The sequence below is a fragment of the Pygoscelis adeliae genome, unplaced genomic scaffold, assembly GCF_000699105.1.
Source record: "Pygoscelis adeliae isolate BGI_AS28 unplaced genomic scaffold, ASM69910v1 Scaffold338, whole genome shotgun sequence".
Classification (NCBI taxonomy): domain Eukaryota; kingdom Metazoa; phylum Chordata; class Aves; order Sphenisciformes; family Spheniscidae; genus Pygoscelis; species Pygoscelis adeliae.
Genome location: NW_008825305.1, coordinates 376,974 through 387,309, shown reverse-complemented (window position 1 = coordinate 387,309; position 10,336 = coordinate 376,974). Strand labels below are relative to the sequence as shown.

The following is a 10,336-nucleotide window of genomic DNA, read 5'->3' as shown; positions in this document are numbered from 1 at the left end:
GAAGATGGAGAAGCTGAGGCAGCCATTGCCATGCTGGGAGGAGGTCCATGACCACCCGATCTCCTCCTCTGCCCTCAGGAGCTGAAGGGTGCCACGCGCAGGGCTCTGACACAGAAAGGTGACGGGTCCCACCTCGCCCTTACACCAGTCCCACCATCGTGACACAAAGGTGCTGAGGGCCCATCTCCTCCTTCTGACATCAGCTGTTCACCCCTGGCATAATCTTTTGGCCTTTTCCCTCCCAGCCTTCATGTTCTCCAAGGTCTTTGCAGCCATCACCTCCTCCAGCCCTGAGACTCACCTCCCCAGCTCTACCCATCTCAAGCCTGGTAACCTAACCGAGCTCTGCATGCGGTCAGGGGAGAGGGACAGATACTCCTTGTCCTGAGAAAAAGGGGATCGGTGGTACCATGGAAGTACCCACCTCCTACTACCAACCGCACAGAGCCACGTTGCAGCAGACACGGGCGTTTGGATGGGTGTGCTCAGGTGAGCTGCATCTCACGATGGGACTTTGCCCTTCACCTTAAACAGCCCAACGCCCTCCTGCTCTTAGCAGGTAAGAGCGAACCAGCTCAGACCAAGTTTTCCAGCCCACGATGTTCCATCACTGCAAGGGGACAAGATGAAAAATTCGGTGGGGAAAAAAATGGCAAACTGAGGGGGGGGAGAAGCGAGAGGGCAGCACGTCAGCCGTGTTGGCCGGCACAGAGCGACCTTGCAGAACGGTGGCTGCAGGACGGACGGCGGCAGCGGGAAGGGACGCAGCCAGCCCAGGAGGGGAAGGCAAGGTGAGCTGAGCCAGCACAACCCCGGTCTGCAACCGGAGACGGTGTCTATGGAGGACGCGGCGTGCCAGGGCTGAAAGCTGAACATAAGGAGCCTGATGGAGAGAGGGAGGCAGGCAGGGATTCAAGGACAGGGCAACATTGAAAGAAGACAAGAGGGGATTGCGGTTTTGGCAATACGCACGTTACTCTCCCTGCTGTCCTTACGTGGCACAGCTCTACGTACTGATGGATATTTTTCCCATGTGTGCCTTGCACGCCCAAACCCTTCTCCTTTCACAGGACCTTGTTTGTTTGCTTCTTGCTCTCACGCACACACAGGCGCTTCCTACCATGGATCCACCTGTGGAATCAACTTCCCGTCCTCCATCCCTCACCCCTGTTTATTCGCTTACGCTGTTTTAAGCTATGCGCTGGAAGTGTCTTTACCTTTCCGAGCCAAAAGGGATAAAGGACAAGCAGGGGTGGGAGAGGAGGAAGGGCGCTACCAAGTTAGGGTTCTTCCAAGGGGAAAAAAAGTAACCTTTGTTTAAAGTACAGCACCTTTCTGGGCATCTGTCTCTTAGCAGAGAGCGAGCAAGTCTGGGAGTCAGAGAGAGATGTGCGCGCACACACCCAACTGCAAACACACACACACACACACACACAGATGAGCCTTCAGGGAATTGTATGAACTTTTGAACCAGAGATGCAGAGACAGAGCCTAGCCTGTTCCCACTTTAATAAACAATTTTTTTTTTCTTCAATTAATTAAGGTTTGGAAAGAAAAAAAAATTGCAGAAGAGAAGTAATTTAGCATGCAGCGCGTACTTTACAGATGGATCCTACCTTTGGATGCTTATTAAATCTATGCATGATTGCGCTAGAGAAAATTAATCGCATTGTTTTTCACTATTCAGAGAGGTTTGCAAACAGCACAGAAAATGATGCAGAGCTCCGCTTCCCTACCCCCACTAACAATAAGGACAGAAACCTAATTCACATCCTACCCGCACTGTGCCAGAAGGAGCATGTTTTGACCGAGACTTGCTGCACAACCCACTGGCATGCAAACATTTCTTTTCAAGACTCAAAAGCCCCACTACCCAAATTTCTCACTCTATGGCCTCTGAACTATCCATTTAAAGAGTGAGGGGTTTTACCCGGACCCTGCTGGGAAGAAAGAGCTGACCGACTGTTGGGGGTGTACTCCAGAGTAAAACTGCTGTATTTGAGCTTGCTAAGTAAACCCCAAACCTCCAGTCCTTTGATGATGGAATAGCTAGCTGAAAATAGGCAAGGCATTGAAAGAAACGCCCAGGGAGCCACGAAAGATCTGCCTCCCATCAGCCTTAATAAAAGGCTGTCTACTCTAGAGAGGGAGCCCACCTCCAGCCTCCTCCTCCCAACCTCAACCAGGCTGCCCCAAAATGAGCCTCGTGCTCAGCTCACAGGGACCGCACTCTTCAGCTCACAAGGACCACACTCTCCTAAAGGAGTCGAGAAGAACCACTGGGTTTTCCTCAAGTCACCCTGTGGTTCCTTCTAAACCATACCCTCCCAGCCCAGCTCCACTTGGCTGGGTTTTTAACAGGACTAGCTCCCCACCAGAGGCAAACCCACCATTTTTGATTAAAAACCCCAGAACACGCTTGAACCTGGATCTCAATAGGTCAAAAAGATCATAGTCCCTTTTTTTTGTCCTCATTTCTCTCTTCCTTCCAACCCCCCCATCCCACCTAAGAATATACGAGAGTCCATAGCTTTGAATCCCATGGATTGGGAACTGGCAAGTTTTATAAACAATTCAGGGTTTTATTGGTATCTGAAAGGAAAGGGGGAGGGGAAAGGAGTTGGCCCAAAGAGAAGTAGTAATGTCAGGAATTTGATAGAGGAAACGATGCTGAGGTGGGTATTCTGAGCAAATGCTCTTCCTTCCCAGAGATAAGTCCCAGGAGAAAGCAGGACCTGGGAGGATGCTCAGCTGTAACCCACAAAACCTACTTGGTTGCATGTTGGTATTAATGTGCAAAAACTTCTAGGTGCTCTGCTAAATGCCAGCTAAAGAAAAGAGGCCTCGATCAGCATTTTGTCTGGGCTACAAGTGAGGAAAATTATGGAAACTAAACAGGTCAAAATTTGACATTAGGAGCAACCGTAAAAGAAGGGCTCCTTAACCAGCGCAACAAAGGAGTGTAACGAAACAAGGGCACAGGGCGAGACTTCTCTCTCACCCAGATTTTGACATTCCTAGTGACCATCTGCAATTTCATGCTCTAGTTTACAAAAGCAGAAACTGTTAACCATAAGCTACTTCCCCCTAACTTGCGCAAATGGCAGCTACAGAGCAAAGGGACGGAAGCAAGGATTCACAGCGCAACAGCGCATGTTTTCAGCAAATGCTGAAAACCAAATGTCAGAGAACCGAGCATGCGAGAAACGATGTGCAGGACTGTGCTCTAATTAGGTCTGTCTGGTACACACAGGAAAAATACACACACGAAATCAAGGGCAGGTGACATAGCCCGCTGGCCTGGGCATGCAACGTGTTAGGGACTACAAGGTGTTTAAGGATTTCATATAACAATAACTTAAGTTTCTCTGATTCAATTCCCAGTCCTCCACCTCCACACACACTGCAGAACAGAGCTAATTCCCACCTAGACTACCAACACCACCACAAGGGTGAAAGCAGCAGTATTTGGCATACGTAGTGTTGGCTCCTGCATGGTCATAGCCCAAAAAACCCCATCCGTCTTGGGCATAGACAACAGAATTCCAAAAATTAGTGTACGTGAGCAAAAATGTGCAATTCCCCACTTGCACCAGCTGCCAAGTGCAGAGGTCAGCAACGTGAATGCCCGCCTGGCTCGCGAGGCAATGCTCGCTCTGTTTGGGTATGGAGCCTGCCCCAGCACTGTTACGTTGCCATAAACGGTGACAAAAGTCTGAAAGTCGGAGCTTTTGTGCCACGTGTTTGCCGGAGCAGCTTCAGAAAAGCCTCATGCTCCAGCATCGTCCAAACGATCAACCCTCCCACTCAGAATAAGGTTAAGATGTAGAAAAACAGCCACTAAAGAACAAAAAGAAGACCAGAAGGATTGAAAAATCACATCAGGTTTTCATAGGGCTTTAATGAAATGAGTGATTGCTGGGGGAATAGAGGAAACTACAGAGAATGAACTCCAGGAGCTGAACAGAGAGATGGAGTCAGGATTCCAGGTGTTCCTCTAAATTTTGCTGTTGAATCTCTTTCATCTTAGGCAACTTATTTCCCCCTCTCAGTTTCTCTTTTAATAAACCAGAGGCAGAGATACTACGCTTCTGCACAGGGGGAAGAGTATGAAGTGGCCTGATGCTTGTCAGAAGAGCACCACATAAGATCTTGCCCATTCCCAGCAGCTCCGCTCCCTTGCTAAGAGCCCGCTTCAGACATGGATCCAGCTGAGATGAAAGCAGAAAAGGTTTTTCCTGGTATGAAGCATCTACAAAGGGAGTTTTTGCAAAACACAGTCCTGGCACTTTACAATCCACATCCCAGCCTGCTTTTCAATAGCTTCCTGGTATAGTTATGCCCTTATTATGACATTTCAGTGCATTAAAAATACATTGGGCAAAGCAAATAACTTTAAAAACCAAATTTTACCAATGCGGAGCTATAATATTAATCGCTGGGCTAGTTCTACGTCTGCTGCTTTCCTCTCAGCTCTCGCTAGCGCATCTCCAGCCGTAAAGGTAGAGGACAAAACAAACGTCCAGGGGTTCTGGCTTCCTCCTGGTGACAACTCACGCAGCTGAGACCACCGTGCACACAGAAAATGACGCTACCGGTTTTCTTGCACCCCGCTTTTTGTACAGAAACCTTGAAGTCCTTCAAATACAAACAGCCTGTGCCTTACTGAGCCCGTCTCTGCTCTCCTGCGTGCCAATGGGAAAGATTTTGTTTCTAACAGATAAAGGGGAAAAACTATTGCGGAGCTGTTAGGGTTTTCGGTTCATTTTATTCGAAGTTTCTTATATATTCTACTTTCACAGGGATACAAGCACTGACTCTACCAGCCCCATGTGGCGACAGACATCGGCAAAGGACCAGCAGTCCCTTTCTGTGCTCCTTGCATAAAAAAAGGTCTCAGTCACACAGATTGCAGTTGATTTGCAAAAGTTGTTTTACATTACGGTTACAGCCCTATATCTATTAACTTATAATAATAGGGTTATAACAACAATTTTTAAAAATAAGACAATGAAGTCATACTGATAAAATAGGCCATAAACAGGGATCTATAGCCTGCTTATTGCTTTGTAATGATGAAATACGACTTACTCAGTTAGCTAGAAGCAGGATTTTTTTTTTTTTTAATACCACATCTATTAAATAAATTATCGGTGAGTTCTGTTTCTGCAAAACACCACACATCACTGGAACCTCACAAGATGGCCCAGGTGGGGATGAGAAATAAATAAAGCCCCACACCACGATGGCACTTTCTACCCAAGGTTCCCAGAGTATTTCAGACACTGTGAAGCTTTAAGACTTTATGGCAGCGTGTCCACAGATGGACAAATGCGATGCAGAGGGAAGATGCAAAGAGGTTCTCTTGCAGGTCAAGCAGAATCACGTAAAAGGTAAAAATAGACATTCCGCTCGTTAATTCCCATCCTGGTACCTCCAGAACCTCTTGGTCCTATTTCCTCCACCCCAAGAAATGTGCGGGGACGTAGGTCCCATTCCCTGGGATCGCGGCAGGGTGGAGGATTGGCCCATGTCTTCAAAGGCATCACCGCAACCACAAAAGCACAGCTCTCGCGAGCCGTTTTCCCCGAGGCAACTGTGCTGCCGGGATGAGGATCAACATCACCCCCAAGGCCTTTGGCCGAGTAGATAATGCCGTTAGTATTTGTATTTGCATTGTTCAGAGCAAGTGAGTATTTTCACAGCTGTTCCGAGGTCTTTGGATGTTGCAGTCAGGCCCTTTAGACACCTAAACTCAGGAAAGCAATTAAGCATATGCTTACGTGTGGTAGTGATGACAAATCGTTTTCTGTTCTGGAGCTTAGAGAGGGAGAGACCGCATAATTATTTTCAAAATAACTTCAACAGCAAATACCGGCATTTCTCAAGTTCAAAAAAGCTGAATCAAGACCTCTTCTGGGACACGCGGGGACTGGGGGTTCACCAGAAAGGTAAAGGGAAACACCTGAACGCAGAGAGACTCTCCTTCCACGTAACATTCATCTTGTCAGCAGCACGAAACCACCGATATTCCTTGGATTTTCGTACCGAAACCAGTACCAGCTCCAGCTGAGGCAGCTATGGAGCAGGGATGACAGAAAGCCTATTCTTGCTGCCTGACTCCAGTGAACTGACCTTCCCAAACCATCCCTAGCTGCACAAGACCTCTTTACAGTTTGGAGACTTACTGATGCTACCGAGGCAGGTGTTCTTCACCCAGATTTGGCCTCGTAGTGCTGGGCATCACTCAGAATTACAGAAGTTTTCTCTTTTCCTACAGAGTGCAAGGAAAAGACATGGCGCAGAAGTGAATTGACCAAATGGTCATCCAGGGACGATGAGCCACAAAAGAAAATAGCGACCATTGCGTGCACGCGTAACGCAATAAATACGTCTACAATAACAAACTGCATAGGGCGCAAGTGCATGACTCCAACTTGAGTACGTGATCGGGGTGGAAATTATTCCTGCACGCAGAACACGCGTGCACACAGACAAACACGCTACTGAGCGCTCGCACGAGCTGCCGCAGTTGCCCCTTTCGAAGGAACTTTGTGCTTGTGCTCTGCTGGGCTTAAAGCAGAAGCAGCCACCGTCAGGAACGGCAAACACCAACCGCCTTCCCCACCGCAGCGCGGCATTACTGCCGCCTCCTCTCGTACGAATGCACGGGAAGGGAAACGCATCCCTTCCTCAGCACAAAAAACTGCAATTGAATGCCAGTCTCCTAAATCCACCACGATCCTGAGCTACCAACCATCAAAACCTGCCGCTCATCAGCCCTTCAGCCCCTCTAATGGCAGCAGCCAGGGTCGGCCCAGAGCCCAGAAATCAGGTCCCAGCTTTGTCCCCATCAAAGTTTTAAGGAATTTGTACTTCCACGTATATGGGCCGGGCACAGCAGCAATAACCACCACCACTTTACATGCAGATGCGTAACAAATAAGTACCTAACATTCACCACCTGGGAAGCTCAAAGCTTTTAAAAAATAATAAATATGCCCCAAAAGATTATTGCTATGAGACTCATGGGGAAACTGAGGCACAACGGAGAGGAGGGAAGCGACTCTGCAGCAGTCCCCACCAAAGCCAGTAGCAGAGGCAAGACCGGGGACCCATCCTGCCCACCGGCACCACGGTACCCAGCACCCATCCTCTTTCTCGTGGTCCTCGCACAAGCTGCTGACACGGAAAAGCTTTTCGGCAGCGGGCTGAGAGGAGGGGGAACAAAACCCACTTTTTGCGTCTCGGCGAGAAGATGCCCGAGATGAACCGCCCGAAATAGAACCAATTTGTTGGCGGTTTTTAAGGGCTGGGGGAAGGGGAGGATGGAGGAGGCCTGGACTATCTTTGGGGGTTGCCATGGCTGCAAGGTCATCCTTCCAGACTTGGCTCTACCAGCAGAGTTCAGACGGGTCAGCGTGTGACCGGCTCAAACCCCGAGGTTAAAAGTTCAAGCAGCGAAGGAAAAACCAATATGTCCACGCAGAGTATGCTGTACAATTTATTTCAATTTACATCAAGCCATGCATATAAAATTTAGATAAATTCTATTCAGATCTGATGTTGCCTGACACACAATGTATGCAAACAGATGTCTTTGGGGCTTTCACTCAGCTTTGGGGAGGAGACAGGGTGCTAAGTTAATATATATTAATAATATATATAAATGTTGGGGGGGGGTGTCCTTTTGTTGTTTCACAGAAAAACAGGACAGAGATTTTTAGGTTTAAAAACGCTGGATTCCCTTCTCCCGGTTTTAAATTCCCCCCCCCGCTTTGTAATTTCCCGAGCTCTCCCAATCCACGCGGTGTCATATTAAGAAAGATAATGAGTATTTACAACTGCAGCCCTGCTTGTCACTGCAGTTATAGCCTCTATTTATATCCTGTGCCACTTTCTCCAGATTCCCGGTGACTGATGGGTTTGATTTATATTTGAACGCAGTTCCCCCCTTTCTCGCCTCTCCTTGAGGTCCCACCTTCGGAGCGAAGCGGGGTGGCTGCGGCTCGGCGCCGCGGCCACGAGATGGCTCCTGGACCCCTTCTCCGGCCACCGCCGGGGTCTGCACAGGGTCCAGAAGAGCACCAGGACCCCAAGGGGCCAGCGCTGCCATGAGTCGCGGTACGGCACCGGACAGGAGGGAGAGCCCCCTACTTCATCGGAACCGAAATCTACGCACAAAACTCCCCAATAACTGCCTTTTGCTGCTTGTAAGAAATAATAGGAGGGAAAAAAGAAAAGGATGGAATATTATTTAAAAATTTAAAAATAGCAGGGCGCCCAAAACGGCAGAGAGAAAAGGTTTCCCGTGGCTGCACGGCAGAAAAAAAGTCAAATAATTTGTTTTTCCCTTATTATTAGCTCACCTGGGTGGGTTTTTTTGGGGGGGAGGCTGGCAGACAGGAAAAAGAAGAGGGGGGGGGAAAAAAAAAAGGGGGGAAGAACCAGAGGATGCTAGCGGGTGCCCCTTTTCCCCATGCAGGGAGGGTCTGGATTAGACCCCCGAGACGGGCAGATATTAAAAGTTGGTGCCCGCCCAGGCACCCGCGGGGCTGGGCCCCACCGAGCCTCTCCAGCGAGGTGCTGGAGCTTCGCCCGAGCCGGGACCAGCAGGATGAAGCTGGAATAATAAAATTTGAGTGTTCTGGAAACACACTGCAGCCTTTTAGGGAAAATTAGCCAGATTGTTTCTATAACTCGTTTAATGAGAAACAGTCGCACTTTAAGGGGTGCTTGAGTCGTCGACAGTAATGAGAAGCTGCTGCACTTCGGACGAACACCGCAGTTATTTTCCAAAGGGCACTCGTCTGTCATAAGTACGTATGCACTCTTGCATCCAGCAGCATCTTCCAGCTTCCCAAAATTTTATTTATTTTTTTTTTTTAAATAAAACAGCCTGACTTATAAAAAGCTCCTTTAGCCTGGCAAGTAACCAGCAAACTGTTAAACGCATTTTGGTAAGGCAGCAATTAATAAAATCAACTTGCTTGAAATAAAGGGTGGTGTTTTTTTTTTTTTCTTTTATACCAGTCTCTTTTAAGCTGCTTTCAGTGGTAAAGATTATGCTTTCAGGTGACCAATAATTTTCTAATAGTCACCCTTAGCTTTTCTTCCTCCAGAAAATAATGAAAAAAAAAAAAATCATTTACAAATTCTTTAGTTAGTCCCATAAATTTGAACAAACCTACAGTCAGTTTTCTGTTGAAGATGACCAGAATTTCATACATCAGAATATAAATCCAATTCTCTTTACCTGCCAGAATTTCCTTGGAGAGCAATTTCAAGGTCACAAAGAATGGGCCAAATCCTCAAGTCTTTATTCAGTTTTATTTAGTAATTATTCCGACTTCGCTGAGAGTTTTGCCCGTGACCCGCAGTCCATACAAGTAATGCCTAAGTAATGGTTTAATAAAGACCTTGGCGTATTAAGGTAAGAATATCAGGTCAAATGGCAATCATCCGTCCGAGAGCACGAGTGGATGTTTGTGTTACAAATGTACGTACGAAACCTTCCACACGTTCAAAGCAGCTCCTTCTTCCAGGACAGGAAATTAATGATCTACCCACTTTTCAATGACTAAAAACGAGGGAATAAAACCATTTCAGAAGCCCTCAATTTCTCGATATGTACAAAGTGCCTTATTTTCATCATCCTTGGCAGTTATGACAAGTGCCGACTGGACAAATACCAGCTCGAATTCTGGCCATTCATTTCTATTCATGATGATTTGAGCAGAGGCTCAACTGCCTAAAAATATATGAGTTCCGTTTTTGGTTTGGGATTTTTTTTGTGTGTGGGTTGTTTTTTTTCCCCCCTCTCTACGGAAGGAACAATAAACTATAAAAACAAGACAGGAAGATTTCAAGATGCTTTGCAATAGTTACGGCTACTGCATTTCAGGCTCCGGTTCTGCAAAATGGGTATTTCCACCATTAAAAAAAAATAATACCCCCCCCCCCGCCCGGGGGGGGGGGGGGGGGGGGGGGGGGGCTTGTGCCGGTCACTTGCTGGAAGCCAAGTTGCAAGAAATAAGATTTACTGCAGCAAGAAGCTTTTACTATATTTGTAGCGAGTGTTTCTTTTATATCAGTTCCAGACTCCAGCTCACAGCATCCCTTGAAGAACAGATGTCCTGGGGACATGTAACCATTCATCCTAACCACAGTTTGGGGGGTCAGTCCCGTAGGAGCCGACAGCCAAGAGGGCTCTACAATTGGCATGAGAAATCTACTTTTCTGATGAGCCGGAGAATAATATAAAAACAGAGCATTGCTGTGAGCAAAAGACGCTAATTTGCTACACTACTGGATGTGGCTGGGGAGAGGCGGCGGG

The 10,336-nt window shown here is 47.6% G+C and overlaps 1 protein-coding gene across 1 annotated transcript in view; it reads right to left on the bottom strand.

Moving 5' to 3' along the window:
• Positions 1-10,336, bottom strand: part of SKAP1 (src kinase associated phosphoprotein 1) — a 165,323-nt gene that overhangs the window by 105,704 nt on the left and 49,283 nt on the right. The gene's annotated exons all lie outside the window — the stretch shown is intronic.